Source organism: Thunnus albacares, chromosome 19 (assembly GCF_914725855.1).
Source record: "Thunnus albacares chromosome 19, fThuAlb1.1, whole genome shotgun sequence".
Taxonomy (NCBI): Eukaryota; Metazoa; Chordata; class Actinopteri; order Scombriformes; family Scombridae; genus Thunnus; species Thunnus albacares.
Genome location: NC_058124.1, coordinates 21,444,010 through 21,458,062, shown reverse-complemented (window position 1 = coordinate 21,458,062; position 14,053 = coordinate 21,444,010). Strand labels below are relative to the sequence as shown.

The following is a 14,053-nucleotide window of genomic DNA, read 5'->3' as shown; positions in this document are numbered from 1 at the left end:
CCAAGCCACCGTGCTGCCCTACTATTGTCCACTGCTGACATGTTGGAGGTCACAGCCTGTGTTTTTGTTTTTTTGTGTCTGAAAGTATCTCCTCCAAACATACCACTCAATCTAAAAGAGTGATTGTTGATTGTGCATGATTGATGGATGAAACAGACATTTGCAGCTGTAATTTTTTTCAGCATGGAAACAATCAAATCTAAATTACATGTATTAAAAAGACTTGTGGCATTTCTGTCTGATCACAGTTTTGTTCGTGAGTTCAGATGCAGGAATGTTCATTAAATAAGGAGTCATTTGAAAATGTGTTTTCATCACAATTAAAGTTGATGGAATATGCATTCTTTTACAAGTAGGCTACAACCTTAACTGTACAAGCTTATAAACCTAAGATTATAACTTGAATCAAGCACACATTTATGAATGATATAGGATTGTATACATGACTGGCTGAATGAATTAAAGGGTTTCAGAAACTGGGCCAATGTTCTGCATACATGTCGTAATACTGCACTCTAGTGGACAATTTAAGTCAATTTCAGAAATATATTGTCTGACCCAGATCCAGAGTTTGGGCTAAGGAAGTTAGTTTTATTGGAGTTATTCAGCACTAAAAGTCCAAATTACAAATTAATTTGTTAAACTGTGATGAAGCTCTATTGACTAACAGGTAATGACAGGCACTTTAAACTGTGGTGACCATTGTCAAAATGCATAAACGTATGGTTTTGTACAGCTCTGAGCAAACATCTAGTTCATGTTAATAATGTTTCATGCTTTTAGCCAATAAGCATTGTTTCTCTACCACAATGTCTATTTTGATGCATCATTTTTAGAATAGGTAACCATATCCAGAAAAAAATGCACAAGTGTTAATTATCCAAAAATTCAAGTAAGTCTGGTCATCACTGCAGTTATCACCATTTGAACTGAAAGCACTTAAATTTTACAGGACATATGTTTTTTCTTCATATTTTATTGAGAACATGTCACACAGAACATGAATGACATCATTTAACAATCAAACCAGACATAATTTCGTCATCACTATATGTTTCCTATATATATATATATATATATATATATATATATATATATATATATGTATATATGTATGTGTGTGTATATATATATATATATATATATATATATATATGTACCCAGACACAGGACCCCAGGTGCAGGCTGTGCAAAGATGCTCCTGAGACAGTTCAGCACATAATAGCAGGGTGTAAGATGAAGGCAGGAACAGCGTACATGGAACACCATAACCAAGTGGCTGGCATAGTGTACAGGAACATCTGCACTGAGTATGGGTTGGAGAACCCAAGGTCACAATGGAAGACACCTCCTAAGGTGGTTGACCAAGCCAAGATCCTGTGGGACTTCCAGATCCAGACTGACAAGCTGGTGATGGCTAACCAACTGGACATCGTGTTGATCGACAAACAACAGGAGGAGCTAGAAAGGATGTGGGGAGTGAAGGCAACAGTGGTGCCAGTAGTAATTGGAGCACTGGGGGCTTTGACTCACAAACTGGGAGAGTGGCTCCAGCAGATCCCGGGTACAACATCTGAAGTCTCTGTCCAGAAGAGCACAGTCCTAGGAACAGCTAAGATACTGCGCAGAACCCTCAAACTCTGGTAGAGGACCTGAGCTTGAGGAAGACACACCACCACCCCCCCATGGGAGGGGGTGAGAGGGAGATTATTATTTATATATATATATATATATATATATATATATATATATATATATATATATATATATATATATATATATATATATATATGTATATATATATGTACACACACAGATCGGTGACAAATTAAAGGAAAAACCAACATAAAGTGTCTTAGTAAGGTGTTGAGCCACCACGTGTGCTTGGACAGTTTCAAAACACCTTGGCATTGATTCTACAAGTCTCTGAACTCTACTGGAGAGATGAACACCATTCTTCCAAAAGATATTCCCTCATTTGGTGTTTTGATTATGGTGGTGGAGAGTGCTGTCTAACACGTCAGTCTAAAATCTCCCATAGGTGTTCAAGTGGGTTGAGATCTGGTGACTGCGAAAGCCATAGCATATGATTCACATCATTTTCATACCCATCAAACCATTCAGTGACCCCTGTGCCCTGTGAATTGGGGCACTGTCTTCCTGGAAGAGACCATGTACTCCCATCAGGATATTTATTTGCAGTGACCTTTCCCTCTAAGGAGACAATAAATAAAAAGTTTTTTTTTAATTTTTAAAAGCGCATTTATTTACAGCACACATGTTAAATTTGGTCGCTTACTGCATAACGAGGTTTGTTTTCCTAAAATAATTTGGCAACCACTTACATTTTATCCTTGTCTAAAACAAATCAGTAAATTTTTGGGCTCATTATTTATTAAATTTGATGACGTTTGGATGAATTTTGTTGCATTTTGATGGGAAAAAGGCGTTTAGTAAAACCGTTAAAAACCGTTAAAATGGACCGTTAAATCATGCGTTAAACTAGAAGGGAATGGGCGTGCCCTGTGACGTATTTCAAGCTAACGTGCGGCCTTAACTGTTAAACAAACAAACAAAGCAACACACAGGTGTGAAAATAATTAGCCTACTTATTATTCAAAATAACCCCAGATTAAAACGATTGACGAGTTAGAAGATTTAGCTGTATGTTCCCAGTATCCGCCTGTTCCCGGCAGGAGGAAGAGCCACCAGGTAAGATAATAACCTCAGCTACTTCATGTTTGCTAGCGTCATTAGCTTTTGTTTAGGTAAACTATTTTTAGTGCTGGCTCCTCAAATCAATGCAGTTTCATTTTCACTTTATATCAGTTATGACTCCTATAAAGCCTTTTGAAAAGTACTGCAGAGTGCAGGGACAGTGGCAAGTGTGTATTCATTAGTACTTTTGAACCTTTCAAATGTGCTTTATGCAAAATTCACCTTTACAAACTCAGTTTCCTATCATTCACTATTTAATTCATGGCATTGTGATGTAGTTGGGATGCTGGGGATGTTTACAGTAGTGCAGCACCTCTGAACCTCTTATACTAGTTACTGTACCTCTGCACTGCAGGTCTTTTGTTTATATACCTGTACTGGCACTGTACACAAGTTCACATCAAATTAATGTGCACCTATATAACCAAAACTGCATTTAAATGTGTTGATATCTTCCAAATATTAATAGGAACATTCTGTTGAGGTTGTTGTTCATAATAAAATATCTCAAACAGGGCTGTGGCTACAACTGAGGAAACTGAGGTCATGTCCTCCTATTTTTCCATTTCCATTTTTTATTTTACTTTGGGGATTTCAGTCAACACTTGGTAGATATTTTCTAGACACAATATATTTATTTATTTTTTTACTACTTTTAGGCTAATAAATAAATAGGATGTATTTTCTAGGGCTGCAACTATTATTTTCATTAATCTGTCTATTATTTTCTTGATTAATCGACTGGTTGTTTGGTCTATAGAATGTGAGAAAATTGTGAAAAATGTTGATCAGTGTTTCCCAAAACACAAGACACAACCCCAACATGTCTTGTTTGTCCTGACCTACAGTCCACAACCCAAAGACATTCAGTTCATTGTCAAAAAGGACTAAAGAAACCAGAAAATATTCACATCTGAGATGCTGGAATCAGAGAATTGGGACTTTTTTTTCTTGAAAAATGTCTCGAAAGGATCAACCAATTATTAAGATAGTTGGCGATTAATTTAATAGTTGGCAACGAATCGATTAATCGACTAATCGTTGTAGCTCTAGTATTTTCCCCAGCACAGCTGTATTTCTGTGGAGAGAGATCTGGACCTCCATGTTTGGAAATAAGTAACAGACAATATAAATTAACACTTAAATGAATAAACTATGTAAAATGGGTTTCATACCAGGGAAATTCAGTGGTAGCAGCTCAGATTCAGAAAGACTTGATAAAGCTGAAGCACTATGAAATGTTGTGCTTGGTTTTGCCTCTATGCTCACTTTGTATGTTGCATCTGAATTGACAGAACTTCCCAGTAGAGGGCACTAGATACATGTGGTCATGTTGTCTTCTACTGGCTGCTTGCATTTGTTGCTCTTTACATTGATTAGTGTTAAAGGACTGGTTCACAATTTCTGTCTTCAAGTCTCTCTTAAAACAATAGTCAGGTGCCCAAATGAACACTGAAACATGTTTTTCTTGCCGTAATTATTCCTCCTGTTCATACTGACCATTAGAGGATCCCTTCATAATGCACTGACAATGTAAGTGATGGGGGCCAAAATCCACAGTCCTCCTTCTGTGAAAAAATGTATTTAAAAGTTTATCCGAAGCTAATATGAAGCTTCAGCCGTCCAAATGAGTCAAATCAAGTAGATATCTTTCAACGTTACAGTCTTTTTAGTGCCAGAGTCCCTCTTATTGTTCCTATACTTCCGCAGCTCAACAGGAAAACAGTGTCCGAGGAAACACAAAGAGGGAATTTGATGCTAAAAAGACTGTAAATATGGCAGATATCCACTTGATATGACTGACTCAGACTGCTGAAGCCTCACATAAGCTTCAGATCAACTTTTGACTGTTGATTTGGACACCTCACTGTTGACAGACATGAAAACTTTTGAACCTATCCTTTAAAGCCTCCGGTGCCAGTTTAGCCTGGAACTAACCTAACCTGTACTGGCAAGACACTGAATGCTTTTTATAGAAGCACTGGGCTTGGCAGCAGTAGTAACGCTCAGTAATCCATTATCCCAAATTAATTGTTGGCCTATTTTGCCAGCTTCTCTGCTTTTATCAACCCTGCATATTACTGTTGCTATCAGAAATGCTCCCCGGCAAAGTTCATGTACATACATTACCACAAATCCTGGCAGATGATTGACTGATGTGACTATTATGTTAATGCAGTGGAACTAAACTAGGATCCAGGAAGCTTGAGGGGCCTTTGGGTGAACTCATGAGGACCCCCCACCAACAAGACAAATAGTTTATTCTTATAATGATTAACAAGAATTTTTTAGAAACACATTTGAGTCATGTTTGGCTGCATTATTATCTCTTAGAGTGAACTGTTTTATAATTTCACATTAAATAATCAATTTTATCAGATAGTCCTTAATAGAACCCAAACAATTAGTCAGTTAATAGATTAGTAGAAGGAGATGAGAAGAAATAATCAGCAACTAATCTCCCTTAAAACCACAATGTTATGTTTTTGGGTTAAAGAAATGAGATATAACATGATAATTAGTGAACTTAAGAGGTGCTGGTAGATGCATTTTTACCTTTGGACAGAGCCAGGCTAGCTGTTTCCATTTGTTTGCAGTCTTTGTGCTAAGCTAAGCTAACCGGCTGCTGGATTTAACTTACCATACAAACATGAAAGTGGTATCAATTTTCTCATCAAACTCAGCAAGAAAGCAAAACAACGTATTTCCCAAAAAAGTGTAACTACTCCTTTTAAGTCATCTATTGAGCACAAATGTCAAACATCCATTGTTCCAGCTTCTCAGAAGTGAGGATTGTTTGCTTTTCTTTATTTTGAATAATTGTAAACTGAGTATTTTTGGGTAAGGTGCAGTTGTTACCTTGGGCTCTGTGAAACTGTGATGGACATTTTTTTGACCAATTTCTTTTTTCTTTTTATTTATTGATTGATTGACAGGATTATCAGTTATGGAAATCATTGTTTATTGTTTTTAGGATGATCTGTGATATGAAAAATACTAGAGCTGCAAAGATTGATTGATTAATCGATTAGTCGAATCATTTTTTAAGAAAAAAAAAAAGTCAAAATTCTCTGGCTCCAGCCTCTCAAATGACTTTTTTATGGTTTCTTTAGTAAACTGATAGTAAACTGAACATCTCTGGGTTGGTCAGGACAAAACAAGATATTTGAGGACATCACATTGGGCTTTTGGAAACAGTAATTAACAATTTTCACCATTTTCTGACATTTTATACACCCAACAATGAATTGATAATTAAAATAATTGCTAGTTGCAGCCTTAAAAAGTACACTGTACAATATAAAAGGAGATCAAATGGGGGTCCATGGTCTAAAATGCAGCTATAGAAGAGGCTCAGTTTTAGCTTGGCTTTCATAGTAGCTAAAGTTTCTCCAGTCTCTGCCTCATGTCTTCCTGTATGTTTGTCAGTTTGTCGGCCAACCTGTCTGTCTTTGACCATCATGCCTGGTGGGGACTCGGGGGGGGTCAAACCTGTTAACCTTTCCACTGAAGAACACATCATCGGGGGGGTCGATGTGCTGTTCGCTACACCTTTAGGCACACAAACAGACACCCTGATCCCACAGGCAGAACGTAGCTTTCATCACCAAGCAAACATTTGATCCGGCAGGGGATCAGCGCACTAACCCTCATCCCCCATTAGCTCGACGTGTTTCACTCCATTGCTTGTTTTTTACCGTTTACAGATTGAACAGATGCAATAGAGCTGATGGCAACACGTATAAACAGCTATAACCCATCACCGAGCAGCTTCAAAAGAAACATTCACGGTGGCGACTTCATTGTAGAAAAAGAGTAAGACATTAGCTGTGTATTTAGGGTGTGATGGGATTTATAGGACCAGAAAATTAAGCCTTTCAGCCCCTGTTTTGGGATTTCAGGACAACTTGTTTGTTGTTGGAGCGCAGCCTGTGGTGTTAACCCATGACCCTGCTGCCCCTTGACCCTGAGGGGGACAGCTCCATCCACGCGTCAGGGAGAAGGGCTGTCACAACGGAAACATCCAGCACACAGGGAGGACTGCTGGGGAGGGGCCGATGGCGAGGCAGGGACAATTAGAGCGGTGTGGCTAACGCAAGATCAAAAACACCGCGCGAGTTAAGAATGTCAGGCTACCGGATACATAATCTGTCTGCAGGAAAAGTGTGAATAGATGCCACAGGCGGAAGAGGAGAGTGCGGATTAAGAGCTTGGTTTCTTGGACCAACTGATTTGTGCAGTGAGCAAGTTAAATGACAGATTAAACTTGCAGTGTTATTAGTAGTAAAGATACTCAAACATCAGTGGGTCAGGTGCTGGATACAAAAACCTTTCAATGTTTACAACTGCAGAAAAGCAATCCTTCATTTTTACACTAAAATCTTGAATCAACTTAGAGCTGAGAAACAACATAATAAGCATCAGTTTTACACAGCATCAGTGAATACACAAAATGTCTGGAGATAAAAACATGCACAGTATATATATAAAATTTCTCATTTGAAGTTATGATACAGCCATAAAAATAATGTATCAGATGTAATATTTTAGGTCTGCAACATTATTTTCATGATTTATCTATCAATTATTTTGGCAATTAGTTGATAATAACTTGATAATGTCAGAAAATACAGACATGCTCATTACACTCTGCTAGAGCCCAAAGTGACTTCTTCATGTTGCTTGTTTTTGCCAACCAGTGGTCCAATATCTAAGACAAGAGATGCTTATTTTACCTTTTATAGCACTGGAGTCCTGCCCTTTTCAACTGTTTTGAGGAAACATTGCAGGTTCAGTGTTTATTTTGAGCACATGCCTACAGACTCCATATCACTTCACCTCACTTTAACAGCAACGTGACCATTGTTTTCAGCACAGCATGAAAAAAACACTCAGCATCAGTGGCACAACCTATATGGGACATTGTCTTACAGTTTGAAAAGAATGTTTAATCCAAAGCTCAACCTACTTCAGGGGAAACTTAAGGGGAACATTGTGGTTTGAGTGGTCAAGGTTCCTGCATCTATTTTGCCGTTTATTTTATCTGGAACTCGTCATCCATCAGATTTTGAGGGCTCAGAGAATTTATCACTGTTTTTTGCTGATAGCTGCCTTCCATTGTGGTCATAAGTTCCATATTTGTCATCTTATTTTTTCAGGTGACATGTTTTGCCATCCACCTTGCTGATGTGCCCAAACGTTTGCACCCATGGGCTGAATAACTGCTGAGGGCGGTTTTTATTCATGTCTGCGAGACCTTCAGGCTGTCAGAGGAGAATGTAGAGGTGGGTGACCGCAAACATCCGTGTGCCAAAGCGGTGCCACACATGCATCAAACAGGGTCACATTATCTTCAAAGCCTGTCGCCTCCAACATGTGATACGACTCAGACCTAAAAAAAAAAAAAAAAAAAAACGGCAGACATCTTGCATTCCTCAGCCCATTCCACAAAGTACAATAACTTCCTAGAATTCTTAGACCCTCGACGGCGGAGCCAGGGCACATCCTGTTGTCCTCGCAGCACTTCCTGCTCATGCAGCTCAATCAGTCTTCCTCGTTGCCATGGCCACTGGAAAACACTGTGCTCATGCTTAATAGGCACACTAACAGGTAAACGCTTGGATGATCGTAGAGCGATGAGTGAGAGATCTGGCAGGAGTCTCACAGTGAAATGCTGGCATCAGTTGGCTGTGTTTGTGCACTTTCAAAACCTCCATCTAAAGTCTAAGTAAGGTGCATATTGGCATGATAACAAAGCTTCGGAGCACTAATAGTGGTTCTGGTTGGTTTTCAGCCTCTTGGCATCCAGTTTTTGTTTTCTTTTAGGCTGGAAAATCATCTTATTCTACAATGTCTAACAATATCATGTATATATTCTGTATCAGCCTTCATTGAGGATATGTGATGTTTACACTGAGTGAAATATTCAAACCCAAAACTTCATGTTTTTATAGCTGCACAGTTCCATCAAATGGAAATATTCTGGATGTTGTGTGCATCATTTTATGCACATTTCCCCAAAATCCAACCGGACATAGTTAGTATTTTAGGGAAGTATTTTAGGGAAGTAGAATTTTAAATTAAGTTTTACAGTGTTTCCCTGAACAGCATGAGTTTATAATGACTTCCTACCAGCAGGTGAACAGGGTTTAAGATGGTAAACTGGAAATTCAGGCAGAAAAGTCACAGTGTGGTACATATAAATACATGAAAGTCAGGTCTCACAATTTCATTTTAATGCACTGAAGCCACAATTCCATTTGAATTCATATTTATTCAAAAAATGCGATAATGCATATTTTGCTTGGTTTGATTTTGGGGTCACATGAGGCGCGATGGCAGGGATGCGTCATTCGACACCTGTAGCAAACATCAGACAGGTCATACAGACAGAAGAAGTAGTCTGTCATGGTACAGGAGCTGGGATGTGGCGATTCAGGCAGCAAATGTCATAAAACTGCTGCTTCTCTTGAGAGTTGACATATTTTGACCCGTTGGCATTTGTCGACCTGCAGTGACAAAAAGGCTGCAGATGTGCAGCGTCACATATAAAACAATGGGTGCAGGTGTTCCGATGTGCGTCATATCAAAATCCTGTTTGAGAAAGGATCTGTGCAGCCTGATTTTCAAAATTTAATGTATAATTTTCAGTAGTCTTGAGCACGTAAATGTGTATAGTGTGACTGTGCATACTGTATACTTCTATATATGTGTTGACTCTGTTCTGTTCTGTAGTTTTATTTGTGCACTGGCTCTGTATATCCCTTCTGCAGAGTCTTTGGTTATGAAACGAACAGTGCAGGCTAGAGCGTGCATCGACCGAGAAAGTCCTTGTTTGGATGCTGAACTGAAAGCAGTGAACTCGGGAGAGGAAAAATAAAATACTATGGCTCGCTCATTTTCATTAAATCTTGTTTTTTGACCTTGTATATTTGCTTTTTGGATGAGTGCTAAATTAAGTTTGGTTTGTTTCATAACCACATACTTGCTGCCAGCTCGGTGTTCATTTGTCAGCTTCCAGCACGGCAGTCCTGGCCAAACTTTCATGCTGCTTTGTCAGAGAGTGAAAGACGGAAAGCAAGCAGGCTCTCCTGGGTATATACTAACCCTGGAGGGATGCATTCAATTCTGCTTCCTGCACCGCTGCGTCTTTCCAAGAGTCCACAAGCCAGAGGAAGTCAGACTGGCAGCAGGCCCGTTTTAAAGAGATGTTAAAGAGGTCCAATGATTTGGACGTTTTTTCACAATGGAGAATAAGTGTTTTTTAAAGTCTGATTTAACTTATTTGGCTTATTTTTAACTGTCACTCCACGTGAACCCCACCTGCAACCTACCTGTAACTCAGCGCCAGCTTTGTAAGCAGAGGAGTGATGTTACAAACCCTCATACCCTGATGGGATAAGGATGAGCAGACACTTGGAATGGACAGAGATGGCAGACAGAGAGGTGGCAGCCCATGACATCATGCGTCAGGAAGGTGATACCGCCTCGCCTCTGTTAGGGAGTCGACCTGTTTGCCAGCAGACTGCACACCCCACCTCCATCTGCTGCTGGTAAACATGGTGGCTGACACCGCCTCTCTGTGTATTAGTGCAGGAATGTTCAGACTCTGTTTAGGTTTGTTTTTATCATCCAGACAGCTGGGATAGGATCTGGCTGGAATGAGCTCAAACTTTCCCTTTTACAGTGTGTTGGAATATTTTCCTCCCCTATGTTTTCCTAAATCATCCAGTTAATTGTTATATTGTGTCACGTTGCTGCTGACAGTTGAGTCAAAGAGATTTTGACATCCGGTGGCCAAAGCAGTAACGTGAAGGTAATGAGGGTATTCGTGACTGTACACTTTTCCTCACGATTCATCCCGTATCATGTCATGCTGAGGAGTTTTCACGCCTTTTGGATTAGGCGTATCAGATGGCATACCGGATGCATGCGTCTCGACAAGGATGCAGTTACCTTGAGGATATTCTTCAGATCAGGTTGTTTTCATGAAATACCCCTACACAACCATTCCCAAACATACACAAACAACATTTTAATGCAGCAACAGGAATGTACGGACGTTATGTATTTTCTTTATGGGACATATTTAGGGTCTTGGGTAAAAAAAAAAATACTTAAACGGTACCCTGTCTTTCCTCCTCTTTACCTACGTCATCATGATGTATCAGTATCATATTAAGTTATGGAGGTAGACAATCATTGGAGGTGATCTCTTATCTTAGATGGTGCTGAAATCTCTTTGGCACTCCCAATGATATTGACTATGACGGTCTCTCAGACTGTGTCCAGGGCAGGTATGTATGAAGCCGCTCATCATTTTAGGTATGATGTAATTTTGCTCTTATTTTTAGAATGAAGAATAAAAGTCCACGCTTAAACATTTGTGAGTGTTAAAACAGGTCAAACTTTGGATTTCTTTACTTATTGAGGCGGTAAGCATGAGACTGTAGTAAGAGTGGTACTCAATGTCTAAAGAATCTGGAGGGTGCTGTCCTTCTTCTATTTACTTTAACATAAGCTGCAACTGTTAGCATATCTGGCTAACTAGCTTACTGCCTACAGTAGTAACCGAGCGTTACTTCCAAGAGTGAGGAGTATTTAAAGGGGCAATAATGTGCTTTTTGTGATTTTATGTCATTTATATACTGTTACAATGTCAGATGTCTATGTTAAACATGATCAAAGTTCCAAAGCTTGAGGTGAATATATGTAAAATGTTCCCTTAAAGTCAAAAGCCAGGTCTTCAGCCTGCTCTGAATGTATCGTTTGCAAAGTTACTTCTACTTCCTCATTGAACTGACATCTGGTTGTTTGCGCATGTCCAAAAACAGCCATCCGTTACGTAGTTTTTGTTGCTAAGGTTGTTCCACGAGTTGTTCACGTTGTCCGCTCACATATTTCAGATCAGATTCGAGCTTGAACCTGCACGGATGCATTTGAGAACATTTTAAGTAAAGAACAAGAAAAGGACGTGACATCTGACTACTATTGTTTGGTTACGTAGCCTCTGGAGCCAGCAGAAGTCAGCTGTGATGCAGCTTCCAGAAGCTAACCGATCAGAACAGAGCGTGCTCATCAGGAGCAGGGCCTTAAAGTGACCGGAGCTAAAAGAGTTTCAGAAGGAGGCTTAATTGATGGGCTGCATAATGTGCCAGTCTAAGATAAATAAGGATTTTTTTTAAAACTGTAAATCATGCAAAGATATTCCAGTGATATAAGAATATAAATGTAGACCTGGAAACGTGCATGATAGGTCCCCTGTAATAAAGTAACTATATAACTTTGTGGGGTTACAGGCTACGTTTAAAAAAAATCCCTGTTCACAACTGGTTTGCTATTGGCTGATCAGATGCTTGAGGGAGGGCATTTTGGGCAGACATAACTGTAGTCCTTATTTTTTAAGACTTAGAAGTCACTGCAGCACTTACTGTAAGGATCAGATGCTAAAAGTTACTTTAATCTTCATTTCTTCATTCCTATTTTTTACTAAGATTTTTTTTTTTCCTATAAGTCAAAGTTTAGGCTCATTTTCAGGACCGTTTCTTAGAAGCATTATGCATACCAGCCACGATGGAAGACATTTCTGGCATGCAACCATTGTAGTCAGAAGTATAATTGCCTTCAGTTTCAGCAATTAGACATGACTCAAACAGCTGTAAAATTAGATGGTATTATGTCAGAAGAACACACAGATCTGAACACCAGGTTCCAGTCTGCGAATCTTAACATTTGACATGTTGAAACACGTGAAATCTATGAATGTTTTCAATTCTGCCGTCATTCTTTAAATGTGCTCCACTCTGAACTGAGCGACACCGTTTATTGGCTTCTAACATGATCAACGAAATCCTCTTTAAGCCTTGTCCCCTCAGCTCTGCACGCTCATCAAACTTCACTCAAATATGTTATGATCTTCTAACTGCTTTCCCCAACAGGGCAGCATGTATGGAATGCTGCTTAATGTCAGCTCGCTGTCAGTCCGACTTAACGCGAGCCACCCTGTAACACTGCGAATATGTTAAACCCCGTGATGTCATGGCGTGAGAGCCGGGAAAGAGAAACTGCCGGCACGCGATGTTATTAATAGTGTGATGTGCTTGTGCGCGTGTGAAGTGTGTGTGTGTGTGTGTGTATGTGTATGTGTGGGTGTGTGTGTCTGCAGGGAAAACCTGAGGAACAGACATTGCGTGGGACAGATTGGTCTAATCAGAACCCCCAAAGGTATTTTATCAGAAGTACAGATGTGAAGATTAAGAAGCATATGTAGGAACTCTTAATGAAATCTTCACTTGTTAAACTCAGTGTGCTGTAAGTGGACATCCATGACTGTATGGTCTATATACTATACTGCTAAAACACACAAACAATAAAATTTTTTTAAATTTGACCAAAATAAAACACCATTGTTAAAAGAGACATATTATGCTTTGTCATTTATACACCGTTGATGTCCGAGGTCCATGTTAAACATGGTTGAAGGTCCAAAACTGGAGGTGAACGTATGTAAAAATGCTCCCTGTAAGACAAAAGCCCAGGTTTCAGCCTGCTCTGGATGCTTTGTTTGTTTTTTTACTTTCCCGGAGAGTAAAACATCATGTTAAGTAAGAAGTTTTTTTAACTGTAAGTCATGCAACGGTATTCCAGTAGAGCCCAAGAATAAAAATATGGACCTGGAAATGTACCTAATATGTCCCCTTAAAGGTTGTTACTTTTCTGATTACCAAAGGATCTTGGGCAAACCTTCCCAGCTGTTCTTGAGCCCTTTACCAGGACGCTAATGTAACCTCAGTGAAGTACTTTTCTCATTAAGTCTTACAGACTCTGAGCTTGAAATTACACTTGAGTCTCAATCAATATTCACATGACTACACATATTATCAGAGTTTTGAATCGGAAAGTGTGCATAGTCTCTTGGCCAACATCAAGATTACGTGTTGACACAGAGTACCAGATGAGATTGTTTCTCATAACAGATGCTTGTCAGGTGATAACTTTGATGAAGATGGCTCTACCACTTATTGTGAGCTTTGTTTAAATTGATTTTACATTAACTATATGTGCGTTGTGTCCCAAATGTCAAACATGCTCGTAAATATCTCTCAGATCAAAGAGAACAGGGATGCACGTGGTCCCAAATTCTAATCGAGGTTTGAAAGGTTTATCAGTGAGCAGCAGGACAGTGAACTCATCACCCAGGACATGTTGGCATTTTAAGTCAGTTTCATAAATTTTTACTATTTTTACTAATATTTTTCTATTATGTAGTGTATAATTAAATAGGGCTATGAAAAGGTAAAGGTAATCTGCCATCAGAAATTAGATTAGACATTTA

The 14,053-nt window shown here is 39.2% G+C and overlaps 1 long non-coding RNA gene across 1 annotated transcript in view; it reads left to right on the top strand.

The window, feature by feature from the left end:
- Nucleotides 1–2,538: 2,538 nt before the first annotated feature.
- The window catches only part of LOC122970372, a 60,970-nt gene continuing 49,455 nt past the window's right edge, over nucleotides 2,539–14,053 (top strand). Inside the window, exons 1-2 of the long non-coding RNA XR_006399188.1 lie at nucleotides 2,539–2,712; nucleotides 7,878–8,003. This is a non-coding gene — a long non-coding RNA (uncharacterized LOC122970372). The remainder of the gene's footprint in view (nucleotides 2,713–7,877; nucleotides 8,004–14,053) is intronic.